Source organism: Sycon ciliatum, chromosome 11, assembly GCF_964019385.1.
Source record: "Sycon ciliatum chromosome 11, ocSycCili1.1, whole genome shotgun sequence".
Taxonomy (NCBI): domain Eukaryota; kingdom Metazoa; phylum Porifera; class Calcarea; order Leucosolenida; family Sycettidae; genus Sycon; species Sycon ciliatum.
In genome coordinates, this window is record NC_088653.1 from 26594117 (window position 1) to 26606483 (window position 12367).

The following is a 12367-nucleotide window of genomic DNA, read 5'->3' on the forward strand; positions in this document are numbered from 1 at the left end:
ACTGAATATAGACGTGTGGCCTCACGACAAGCCCAACACAACCCAGGGGCCAACCAATATAGCTGGCTTGGTCCAAGTTCAACCCCACACGATCAACAGACAAAGACTGTTAGTTTTACGTTGTGAGTAGTATCAAATCCGAGCTCAAAGTAAACGAAGACAGAGAGCTGAGACCGAGTCTCGACTGCTAGACTAGACTAGACCAGACTAGACTAGAACTGAAGTAAAAGAGAGAATGAGAGCTTCTTTTATAGGCTGCTTCAGAGATATATGGCGTGATCATTGCGAGGTAATTCCAGGAAATAGCAGAACAAGTCAAACCGGAATGTGCGCAGCCAGTCAGCAGAAATGCAGAATATACGTACGGTGATCATTCGAGAAGAAAGAGAAAGAAAGACATCGAGAGAAGAAAGACCAAATTGGGACGTGGGGAGCCCGCTCACCCACGTTAGAGTACAATGTGAGTATATGAGGGTCACGTTGGGGAGCCCGCTCACCCAACGTGCCATAGTTCAGCGGCTTCTTATGGTAAGTTCTGCTGCATTCTTGGTCTTGCTTGCGTGATACTCTGACCTCTTGCGCGGTGACGGTTTTGGTTCTTGCACACGTCTCCTGTCTTGCACTTAGCTCTTGTTATACAATGTCATATCAGTCTTGGCTCTTTGCACGAAGCGCCGAGGCATCGTGGAAACCTGTAGAACGTCGTAGTGACGTGGTTTTGCACAAAGCCCGGAGTCACATTTCCAGGAAGTGAAGCACTTCCAGGAAACGCACAACGCGAGAACCTACCTGACCAGGTTCCGGCCTTGGATGACATGATGTGTCACGCCAAGAAGGCATGTCACCTACGTGGGAAAGCGCGTGTCGCTCAACCTACATGCTAAGCACGTGGGACAAGACACTGGCCAAACCACGTTGTACTAAAAAGGGCGTGACAGCTCAGCACAGAGCTGCTCACTACGTAGATCCTGCTGTCACAAGACTATCAGGCAGCAGTTGTCTTATTCTGGGACGTGACATTGGAAACCCCTAGATCATTTTGGAATAACACCTATTTCATCAGTCAAACCGTGGAAATAGTGCAAAATCGATCACGGTGGCCTGTCAAAATCCTACGGTAAATTTGACCCACTGCACTTCAAACGCGATTTTCTCAGTTCGCACGTGAATCCCATAAGGGCCCTTTTCGCGTGCGCCGGCTCGTATAGTGATAGCGTAAAGTGTAAGTGTAAGTGGACAAGTCCGGTGGTAGTTCAGGAGATTTCAGGTGATAGGTCGCAGTGCTGAGTGGTAATCCAGTAACTTTGCAGTGATTCAGTCAATTCGGCGCCATCCGTCATCGCAGTTAACTGCTGCCTTGCGATTCCTGATCTCGATGGGTAGCGAAGCCTCCCTGCCAAGAACCTTTGCCTGGTGGAAGGGCAGGACGTTGGGCGACTTGGAAGATTCTTGATGCTTAGTACGGTAGTGGAATCCCCAGGGAGCCTTCGCTACAAGAAGACAACCCGAACATGTGGTCTGAACCTACGAACACGTCGTGAGACACGAGCGGCAAGTGAGTCGCTGATGAATGGCAGTTTAATGATGGACTTGGATTGCTTGCTGTAGTGGCGCTCATGGCCAGGCCGTTGTTGTGGGTGAGAGATAGTGGCCATGCTTCTGTTTTCCGCCTCCGGTGTGGACGAATTTTGGATGGCCCGGGAAAACTGGTTGGTGGCAACGGCTTTCTTACACGACAATGGCAAGCAAGAGTTGTACGATAGATGGACGCCGTTATGGGAAGGCTTGACGTAGAGTTCTGTCTCAATCCTGCCGCCCTGTAATGACAGCGTCAGGTCCAGGAATTCACCGATTGCTTTGCGTTAACAGTATATTCCATTGTGAATTTGATCTTGTCGTGCTGTGCATTGAAGTGATCGAGTAGTGCGTTGAGTCGGCTCCAGCCATATCTCCACAGCAGTAGGCAGTCGTCGATGTATCTCTTGTATACATCAGGCTTTAGTGCATCCATCTGGAGAGCCTTTTGTTCCAGGGCGTCCATGAAAAGAATGACCAAGGGAAGCGCCAGATGGTTCCCCATGGCTATGCCTTGCTGTTGGCGATACTGCTTGTTGTTGAATTCGAAGTAGTTGTTTTCGAGAACTTACTCTAGCATGAGCTGGACCTCCGATACCATCAGGCCAAGCATGTCGATTTCATGGTACTGCAGACATCTCATGGTGGAAAGATCAGATGACTGCAAGGATGGGGGGAGGGACACCAGCAGCACACACACACACACACACAGACACCGACACACACACACACACACTCACGTACACCATGTACTCTCCCCCCCCCCCTTACACAAACACACACACACACACTTGTACTTCTACTTGCTCACTGCCAAAATTGGCCACGTAGGTCTTCCCGGGGGAGGAGAGAGAGAGAGACTCAAAAGGATCTTACAATTGGCTATTGAACCCCCCAATGGCCGACACTGAAATACCCAAACTCTGGGTGGACTTGGAAATGATTCCGGTTATTGGCTTACCATACCGCAGTAAGTGGGTGAGAACAAGGTGCAGAAAAAGCAATGACACACACATACACACACGCACACAAACACACACACACACATACACACACACACATACACACGCACACACATGCACACACACACACCTTGACCTTGACCTTTGACGCCCATCGCCGGAGGCGATGATAGCAATGCTACGGCAGAAGCCATAGCAACTTGTGCTGGGATTACACCATTCAACAGCTTGCAAGGCTGAAGAATTGACCGGCACTATTCAGCCTGGTCTACACCATACAGCTATTTGGAGTGACATTTTCTGGCCAGTGAATCCCTTTTTTGGTCTTTTTCATTTTTTCTTTTTTTTCTTTTTTTTCCCGCACACACATCACACCACATACTCCGGCATGCACCGGCTGTTGGTAACCACCCAGGAGAATGAAAGAAAAGTCAGGAAGAGTCTGAGAAAGAGAAGAAAGATGTGTGTGACCATAATCGTCGGGAATCGAACCCGCAATCTATCGATTGGAAATCGCTGCACATACCACTGCACCATATGGGACACACACACACACACGCACACACACACACACACACACACACACACACACACACACACACACACACACCTGTCCTGTCCTGTCCTGTTGACCCACTGCCGTAAAGGTTACATGGTCCCATTGCGGGAGGAGGGAGAGGAGCAAACACGCCGGTGCCGGGTCAGGTCCCTGGACTGCCGAAATCTCCGAGAGCAGTGCTGACGGAGTAGTGGAAACTTGGCACGTTCATCCGTTGTTGGGCGGTTCTGGCGAGTCTGCAAGGAGCGGGACCGGGCTGGCTAGCGATTGAGGTAGGCTGACATTTGTGCACAGCGAGTCTACCCCTGCTATGATACCATGATAAGGAACTGGCCGCAGCAGCCCCCGTTGAGTACACACACACACGCACACACTCACACACACACACGCACACACACACACACACACACACACACACACACATGCACACAGAAACACACACGCGCACACACACACACACACACACACACACACACACACACACGCTATCTCCTCACAGTGCGCATATTTGGCATAACGAACTGTGGTCAATCTTCTTTGTGTTATTGCAGTGAAGTGGATGAATTGTGCGAAAGGCTACCAAGTGTTGGTCACTAAGTCTCAGAAAACATGGCTTCAGGGCGAGAACTACTGCCAGGCAGAAGGTGGCCACCTCGTCAGCCCAGCGCAACTCAGAACATGTGAGCCAGTGATAATGCCCATGATTGGCAATGCTGAAGTCTACACCAGCTACACCCGACTGCTGGATGGGCTTCACTTCCGAGACATTGGGGCTGATTTAATTACGGACGACTTGGGCATTAAAGTGAGAGGAGGGGAGTCTAATTGCTCAGTTGCGAACCTTGGTGAACCGACCCTGCTGAAAGATAAAGCTTGCAATGCTGAGGTTCCTGTTGTGTGCGTAAGGACCACCGGTAAGATACTTCTGTTTGTTTAGAACAATTCCTTGGCGAAACAAATTAGAAACCATTCCCGACCATAGCTAGGAATGTAGTGACAATGGAAAAACAGTGGTAGACAACGCCAGCAAAGATCAGGACCAAATGATAGCGTTTGTGAAAGGAAGCCAGCCAGAAAGAACGGAAAGGAAAGATATTTTGAAGCACAGTACAACATGGTAAGCTAGCTTTGTGGCATTGAGAAAAGGACAGGTTACAAACTACGACAGTGATAAATATACATGCAGGTGCGTGGCACAAGTAGTGTGTCAGATACCAGTTTGTAGAAGAACACTTAGCAGCATGAACTGGTAGGAACTGTTGATAGAAATCAGGAGAACCTTGTCACCTGGCATCATAATACACAATAAGTCACAACACTGTGTACAGTAGAATCGGGATTCAGTGATCTCTGGTATTAGTGACCACCTGATCATTGATTCGCTGGGAAAGGTGATACTGGCCATTATTTACTGAAAGTGTAAGTGGTAGCTGCTCGGACACTACATTGCAAGCTGGAAGAGCCTGAAGTTTCACCTGAATTTCCGCCGCGATGTTGCTCGATGTTTTGCCTACTGAAGATGGCACATGGTGTGTGTGTTCAAATTGGTGACGGCCATGCCACAGACATGCCATGCGATATCTGCTTCGACGGCGAGGGGCATGAGAAGGTGTTGGCAACACAGCTAAGGTTCATGGTCTGCCAGAAGAACCTCAGTTACATGTGCAAGATGTGAAATTTACAGCTTCACCATGGTCGCGAGGCGATGTGCCAGGTCGAGTACCGCCAGCGACTATGAGGGCATCATATTCAGGCTATTGAAATCTGTATATGTGCTGAACTGCTCTATTGGCTTTGATTTGTCTTCTGCCATGGGCACACAGCTGTATTAATGCCATTTCTTCGGCATATCGAACCTTTTTTTATTAGAAAACCATGATTTTCTAAATATCCCTGAAGATATGCAACTTTGTATATCCAGGCCGCCAACGTTCCCGTGTGGAAAAATTCCTGTATATCCCTTACCCGTTGTAGTCTTGAAATATTTTTTTACTGTAGCTATATAGTACAGCCTAGTCTGTTTCTTTGATTTATCTAAAGCCTTTGATACTGTGTGGCACCGTGGGCTGATGGCTAAGATCGTGTCATTCTCGATTCCAGGACATGTACTGCGGTGGCTGGAGAGTTACCTGTGTGGTCGCTTACAGCAAGTAAATATCTCGGGTCAATTGTCCCACCCTGAACGCGTGTGTTCTTGTGTCCCCAGGGATCAATTCTGGGGCCCCTGCTTTTTCTAATGTACGTGAATGATATCGGTCCAATTCCCAACACCTCGCTATATGCGGACGACTCGACTCGTCTGGCTAGTCACTGGTCGCTAACCGTCGCGTGTCAAGACCTGCAGGTAGGAATAGACTGTGTGGTCAAATGGATGCGAAGTTGGAAACTCCAGCCGAACTCCACCAAGGCCGAGACCATGTGTGTCGTCCCCAACGCGTCATCAGATGTTGCACATCATCAAACCTTTATTTTCCATTTCCCCGATGATCCTAACCCGATACCTATAACCTCTCGTCACTAGCACCTTGGTGTTACACTTGATAGCAAATTGGACTGGTCCCACCATTTCCAGAATCTGGAAAAGCGGGCAAGCTCAGTAATCAGTCCGAGAGATGGCCTAGTTAGGACAGGTGACGTCCGATTGTTGTTACCATGGAAGAGCCTTGTTTGTACGCGTGGTTGAAGCGTTTTGTACACATTTCGGCTGCATTTGGACCATCGATTTCGATTTTTCAAAATGTGGTTTCCACTTTCCAGACCGCACGTGATGCTTCCTCCATGATCAATTTTGATACTGAGTCGAGCAAGTCTGGTCACTAGAATTGCAAGACGGAGATATGGACACCAGACCAGCCGTGAGTGGCCATCGTAGGCGCCAAGTGACAGGATATAGCGGACGGAGCAAGACGGTGGAGTTGCCTAAGCAAAAGAAAAAAGGGCTTTTGAAGAAGGTTTGCTCTCATTAAAAAATATTTAGCTCTTATGGTTTAGAAACGTTTGACAGTCGCATCTTTGCGTATTGACAGTTGCCTTGGAATTTTCCCTGCGACGCTCACTAGCAAGAGTACTAAGAAAGCTTCGAAGAGTCGCTGTCCTAACCGTATATACATTTAGCTATAAGCTGATTTTTGAACACTGGCATACCACGTAAAGTGGAGAACATGTATTTTATGTAATGAAGTACATGTACTGCAGTTCACTTCGAAAAGAACAACTCCCCCCAAAACAAAGGGTAACTTAATTTAGGTAGGTACATTTTAGGTACATTTTTATTTGAATTCGCAGAACCAAACGGGCGGTGTCGCCCAATTACATGGAAGCGAATGGAAACTCTTAAATATTGTAGGAAATAGCCTAACATGATAGCAGGGTGTAGTACAAAGCAAAGAACGCTCAGTCAATGAATAACGTTAACGTTAGAATACAACAACGGGCAGGGGGTAAACAGCACATGATTGGTTCTGTGGAGTACCGCAAACGTTCAAAGATTCCTGTAGTGTTCAGTAGTGGGTGCTACTGCTAGCAAGACAGAACGGGAGGCAGGCTTGTTTGAACTGGTGGTACTGGGTAATACCACGCACGTCGGATGGCAGGGTGTTCCATAAAATGGACCCGCGAGCGGTTGGACGGTCGTGTCCGGCTTTGGAGGCAGATTTGGGCACTCGAAGGCCCAAGCTGCGTTGCGCGCGCGTTGTTCGAGTACTGGGATGCTCCAGAAGGGCTTGCAGTGCATTGCTTGCACGACCATTCGAGCAACGCCAGATCATAATAAGGGTCTTTTGCTTGTGGAGCTCTTCGACGCCATACAGCTGCAGACGAGCAAGCAGAGGTTGGGCGCTTGTGCGAGGTGGCAGGCCGAATACGGCGCGTGCCGCACGGTTGTGCTGGACCTGAAGGCGGGACCGCTGGTCTTGTCGAAGGCACCCAGAGAACGCCACGGACCCGTAGAGCAAATCTGGCATCACAACGGATTTCACGTACTGCTCTCTGGACTTTCTTGTAAGGCAACGGCGGGCTCTCTAGAGTGCTCCCACCTTCTGCGAGGCCTTCTTCACAGCATTGTTAACGTGTTCGTCAAATCGAACGTGCTCGTCTATCGTGACGCCCAGGTACTTCGCATGGGGAACTGCTGGTAGCGGGTTTCCACGGCATTTGACAGTAATGTCTTGGCCGGAAATTCGCAGGACATGGCTTTTGCTAGTGTTCAGGATTAGATTCCGTTCCTGGAGGTGGTTAGCAATCTTGGTTGTAGACGTTGTTAGAACTCGCGATACTTCCTGGCAATCAGGGTGGCTGAATGTAAGAGTAATATCGTCAGCAAACTGCACTGAGATGGACGGACTGGCAATGGTGGGCACATGCCTGGTGTAGATGTTGAAAAGTACGGGTCCGAGAACGGAACCCTGCGGGACGCCACATGAGCATGTGCCACTGACACCAATGGATCCAGCGATTTGCACTTGTTGGGTGCGTCCTTCGAGGTAGTCTGCAAACCATTGGAGTGCAGTGCCGTGAAGGCCAACTTCGAAAAGATCGCGTACAAGAATGTCATGCTTGACTTTGTCGAAAGCCTTCGACATGTCCAGCAAACAAACACCACTGGCTAGTCGCGCGTCCTTTGCATGGAGAATGTTCTCCGTCAGGAGTACCAAAGCGTCTTCAGTGCAGTGGTTTGTGCTGTATGCAAATTGCGTGGTCGGCAGCACGTCGTTTGCCGCGAGGAACCTTGTAAGCTGGCGATGTACTACCTTTTCAAGCAGTTTCGCAACAATTGGTAATAATGACACAGGTCTGTAGTTAGTGGCGACTGTTGGGTCCCCTGCTTTGTAAAGCGGCTTTACCAGGGCGTGTTTGAACGGCTTCGGTAGGCGACCGGAATGCAAGGAGGCATTGAAGAGGTCGCATAAGTGCGGGGCAACAATATCACTGCAGGCTCGCAGCAGACGGCCAGGGATCTCGTCACTGCCTGTAGCCTTGTCAGGATCGATTGTGGCGAGTAATCGCTGTACTGCGGGACAGGTCGTTGGCGTGAGAGCTGATAGTGAGGTGCGGGTGCAGGGACCATGGGGTATCTGTAGGGTGTCCGGACGACTTGGATCAGTGACAATACTATTGAAGGAGCTGCTCACCGCAGAAACGTCGCACACTGGGTCCTGCCTTGCCTTGGAGCGGCCGGTTACCGCGTTTAAGGTTGACCACATTCTCCTTGGATCATGAGAGTGCTGCTCACATTGTCTGGTGAAAAAAGCGTTTCTTTTCTTGCGGATTGCGTTGGATGCCTGAGACCGGGCTGTTTTATACCGGGAGAGTAGGATGTCATTTCCTCTATCTCCTAGCCAGCGCTTGTGTAATCTGTTTTTCTTTTGCGTGAGTTGGTACGTATCCTTGTCGAGCCAAGGTAATCTCGCAGCAGCTCTCTGGCGTCTTGACGAGAGCATGATGGGTGCATGTATGTCTAGAACTGTTTTGAACCCTTCATAGAAAGCCGTCCACATGTCGTCAACATCCATGTGGGCGGATGTAGGATTAGCGCTGAGTGCTTCGGCGAGGTCACACCGGAACTGGTCGATATCAATGTTGCGTAAGTGGCGGCGTTTTGGCGTTGCCTACCTGGACTAGTTGTGGGTATGGCGATATGGAGGTTCGCCATCAACGCGTGGCGGTCGCTGATCGAACATTCCATGACAACGCAACTCGAGACAAAGTTATGGTCTGCTAGGACGAGGTCGATTACTGAACCATGATTCCCACTTGGAGTCGGCCGTGTGGGGGACTTCACCAAATTCGAGATGCCAAACATATTGCTGAGGCCTTGCAGGTGTGTACGATGGTGGCTGTGAGTTGTCATGTTGACGTTGAGATCGCCAATAATGGTCATGTGTGGCGATTGCGCTTGGGCCCGCTGCAGTGACTCTTCAAGGTCCTTCCAGTAGTCAATCCCCACGTCTGGAGCTCGGTAGACGCAGGCCACTGCATGTTGACCCTGGCCGCCTTTGATCGATATCCAGACAGCTTCTAGGCCGTTCAAAGACAGTTCGGGACAAGGTCGGATTGGCAAAGAAGATTTGTAATATATACACGTACCTCCTCCTCGTCTACCCACGCGGTCTGTCCTTGTGAGGTTGTATCCAGGAATGGCTACTTCTCCGTCACCAATAGTGCTGTCTAGCCAGGTTTCAGCCAATCCAAAAATATCAAAGTCCTGCACCTGGAGGAGTGCTGTTACTTCATCTACTTTGAAGCGCAAGCTACAGACATTTAAAAAACCTAGCTTAAGAGTTCGGATGTCCTGGGTGTCCTGGGTGCTCACCGGAAAAAGGGAAGCGGTAGGCTGCATAGCAGCACGAGGCAAAAAGGGATCAGCACGGGGATTAAGAGCAAGTGCAGTAAGTATTAAAAGAAAGAAAGGTAACAAATACTACTCATAGTTAACACTGACGGACCGTAATTACCTTCATTGCGCTAGTGGCTTCCTCTGCGGGCAGCTTCAACTCTCTCTGCCAGCTTCTTGCGCTCACGGTTTGAACACTCCTGAGCCCACGCAATTTGCGGGTCGTTCAAGGCAGAGGCAGGTGGCTCAGTGCGCCCCGAAAGGACAGTGGCGGAGAAGGTGTGTTTGGAATTTCATTCACAAAAGTCGATACCCCATTGAAAGTACAAAAATTGTTCTCTGGTGTGCCTCTAGGCAATGGAGCTGTCGACAGCCACCCAGGCCAAAGTACTGGTGTTGGTGATCGCACCATCTGGCGTCCAACACCTGTACAATAGCCACCCACTACACGACTTCCTTCCTACACTCCACATCCACACATCACCACAACCAACACCCACGACAACACAGGCACCAACACCAGCTGCCTGTTCTGCAAGGAGTGGTTCACTTCAGCAACCGACAGCAGCAACAGTCACTGGCACGGCACCAGTGCAGCAGCTGCAACACCAACAACCACCACCGCCACAACAACAACAAACACAACCACCACAACAAACACAACCACAACAACAAACACAACCACCACAACAAACACAACCACCACAACCACAACAACAAACACAACCACCACAACAACAGGAGGCTATTGAAATGCCACTGCTGCAGCAGCAGCAGCAACCACCACTTGCGGCAGGAGCGCCAACCCAAACAAATGTGTGTATTGCCTGCAAAGGCGGCCCACCTCCCCTTCTCAGGACATGTCGTGGATGTGCACGACCATACCACCACATGTGCCAATCAATGGACGAAGACGAACAAACATTGTGTGACCAGTGTTATCTCGGTAGAACCTTGAAAGAGAAGGGGCAACCACCTGAACAAGAGCAGCAGCAGCAGCAAGAACAACAACAGCTGATACCATTGCATGTACAGCAACAGCACCAGCTGGAGCAGCAACACGTGATACAACTCTACGTACAGCAACGGCAGCAGCAGCAGCAGCAACAGCAGCAGCAGCAGTAATAGTCGCGCCTACTAATGCAGGAAACAAGAAGTGGCAAGACAGAGAAAGAGATGGAGCGCAGCAGCAGCAGCACTCGGACAAGAAGCATAATGCTATAATTCATGAATGAATATACCAGAAGTTCTGGCCGCATGGCATCAGTGATATCAAGATTGAAGAATTACAAGCACACAATTTCCCATGTGGTGTCATTATGAACTGTCATATTCCTTGTGAGGAACTTCCGTGTAATGCCTTCAAGGCCACCATATTGCGCCATGCATTCATGGGCATGGTGCAGAAAAATTCAGAACTGTTCAGCTGCATAGGACGAGTGACGGCTTGACTGAGAGCATCCAACGCACTTCGCACTACAGTATCACTCCAAACAAAGAGAGCAAACAGCACAAGAAAACGCAGCATCAATGTTCATTGAATGTTTTCTTATGTAGAGCATACTGACCGCCGAGCATACTCAACACGCAGCTCGAGAAACAGAACAGTACAGATTACAGAGGTATGTCAGACGCACATAACAAAGAGGAAAGTTGTGTACGAACAACTTAGTTATGAAACCGTTCATCATACATCACTCCCAGAACACCTGCGATGTGCCTCGGAATTCAGCCAGGCTAGATCTTTTTTCCGTATTTTACTACAACTGTGAAACCACCAGTACTTTATAACAACATTTTTGTTCTTAAAATGCCAGTTGTAATGAAAAATCAGGTATGTTTTCATCTACAGTACAACAAATTCGACCCTTAGAATTTCACGGCCCCATGCCCTACCTGCAGATAGACTTGATGTTCCGTCCGCTGATGCTGGAGAGGACATCCAACAGCGACTTCCTGGCGTTTTTGTCCTTCCTTGTGGACGTACTCCCCCACTGATAGTGGAAGGGGTTTCCACACTGGTAGGCCCCAGGAGGAGTGGCACGACGCGAGGAACGTCTGGCCTGCACGTCATGCTTCTGCGACGACATGATCAGTCGGGTCTGGTGGCACTGCTGTACTGGACGAAGAGCTCCAAACGTAGACTGGTCAACAGACTGGCGATCACCAAACTAAAAAAGACGAAGTCTGTGCCCTATTTCTAGTACAGTGTATTTGGGCAAGCAAAACCTCTCAACGAAAAAAAACTACACATGGAATCCACAATTTTTTCAGGGGAATGCATGAAAAGGCCATTGCCAACACGTGGCTGTACACGTGTACGCCTGCATTTGACGCATGTGGTCTGCATTCGTACATTTCTCCCATCCGAATCAGCCCGAATCCACCATTCCTCCTTCTCTGCATCAAAACAGCAGAAACAGATCAAGTGAATTTTGAAATGCTCAAATAACGCGTACGCAGTACTGAATTTCTATAGCAACCACCGCCAACAGTCACCTGTACCTGTCCTAACTAGGCGATCTCTGATCGGTATTCTTTATGGCCATCATCCATATCGACGTTTCAGGGTCCTACTCCTTGTACTTTCCATACGCATGATGCACCTGCACTAGCTACACGTACCCGTACCCGTACTGGGCGTACACCTAGTCGTAGGTACTAGGTCTACTAAGGTTGCATGCTCTACTCTGGGGCCAAAAGCGGTCCACGTCAACCGTCGTCCCGTACATGTCGCTTTTGGTGAGGATCCCATGTGTGGAGATAAGTAGTAGTAGACCTACGCACGAACTGAGGCAGGCGCAGGCCAGCACTAGTCGTGCACCCGCAGGTCCGCACGCACAGCACTTGCACGTGTACATCGATCCTACTGAGAACCCTGAGGCCGTAACTGATGCTGAACACGAACAGCGTTCCGCCGCCGATGTCGATGTCGATGTC

The 12367-nt window shown here is 49.5% G+C and overlaps 1 long non-coding RNA gene across 1 annotated transcript; it reads right to left on the reverse strand.

The window, feature by feature from the left end:
- Positions 1 to 9957: 9957 nt before the first annotated feature.
- LOC135827364 (uncharacterized) lies at positions 9958 to 11464 on the reverse strand. Its single transcript, XR_010555409.1, has 2 exons — positions 11324 to 11464; positions 9958 to 10914 (listed from the first exon to the last, which is right to left on the reverse strand). It is a non-coding gene; the product is annotated as an uncharacterized LOC135827364 (long non-coding RNA).
- Between the last annotated feature and the right edge of the window lie 903 nt (positions 11465 to 12367).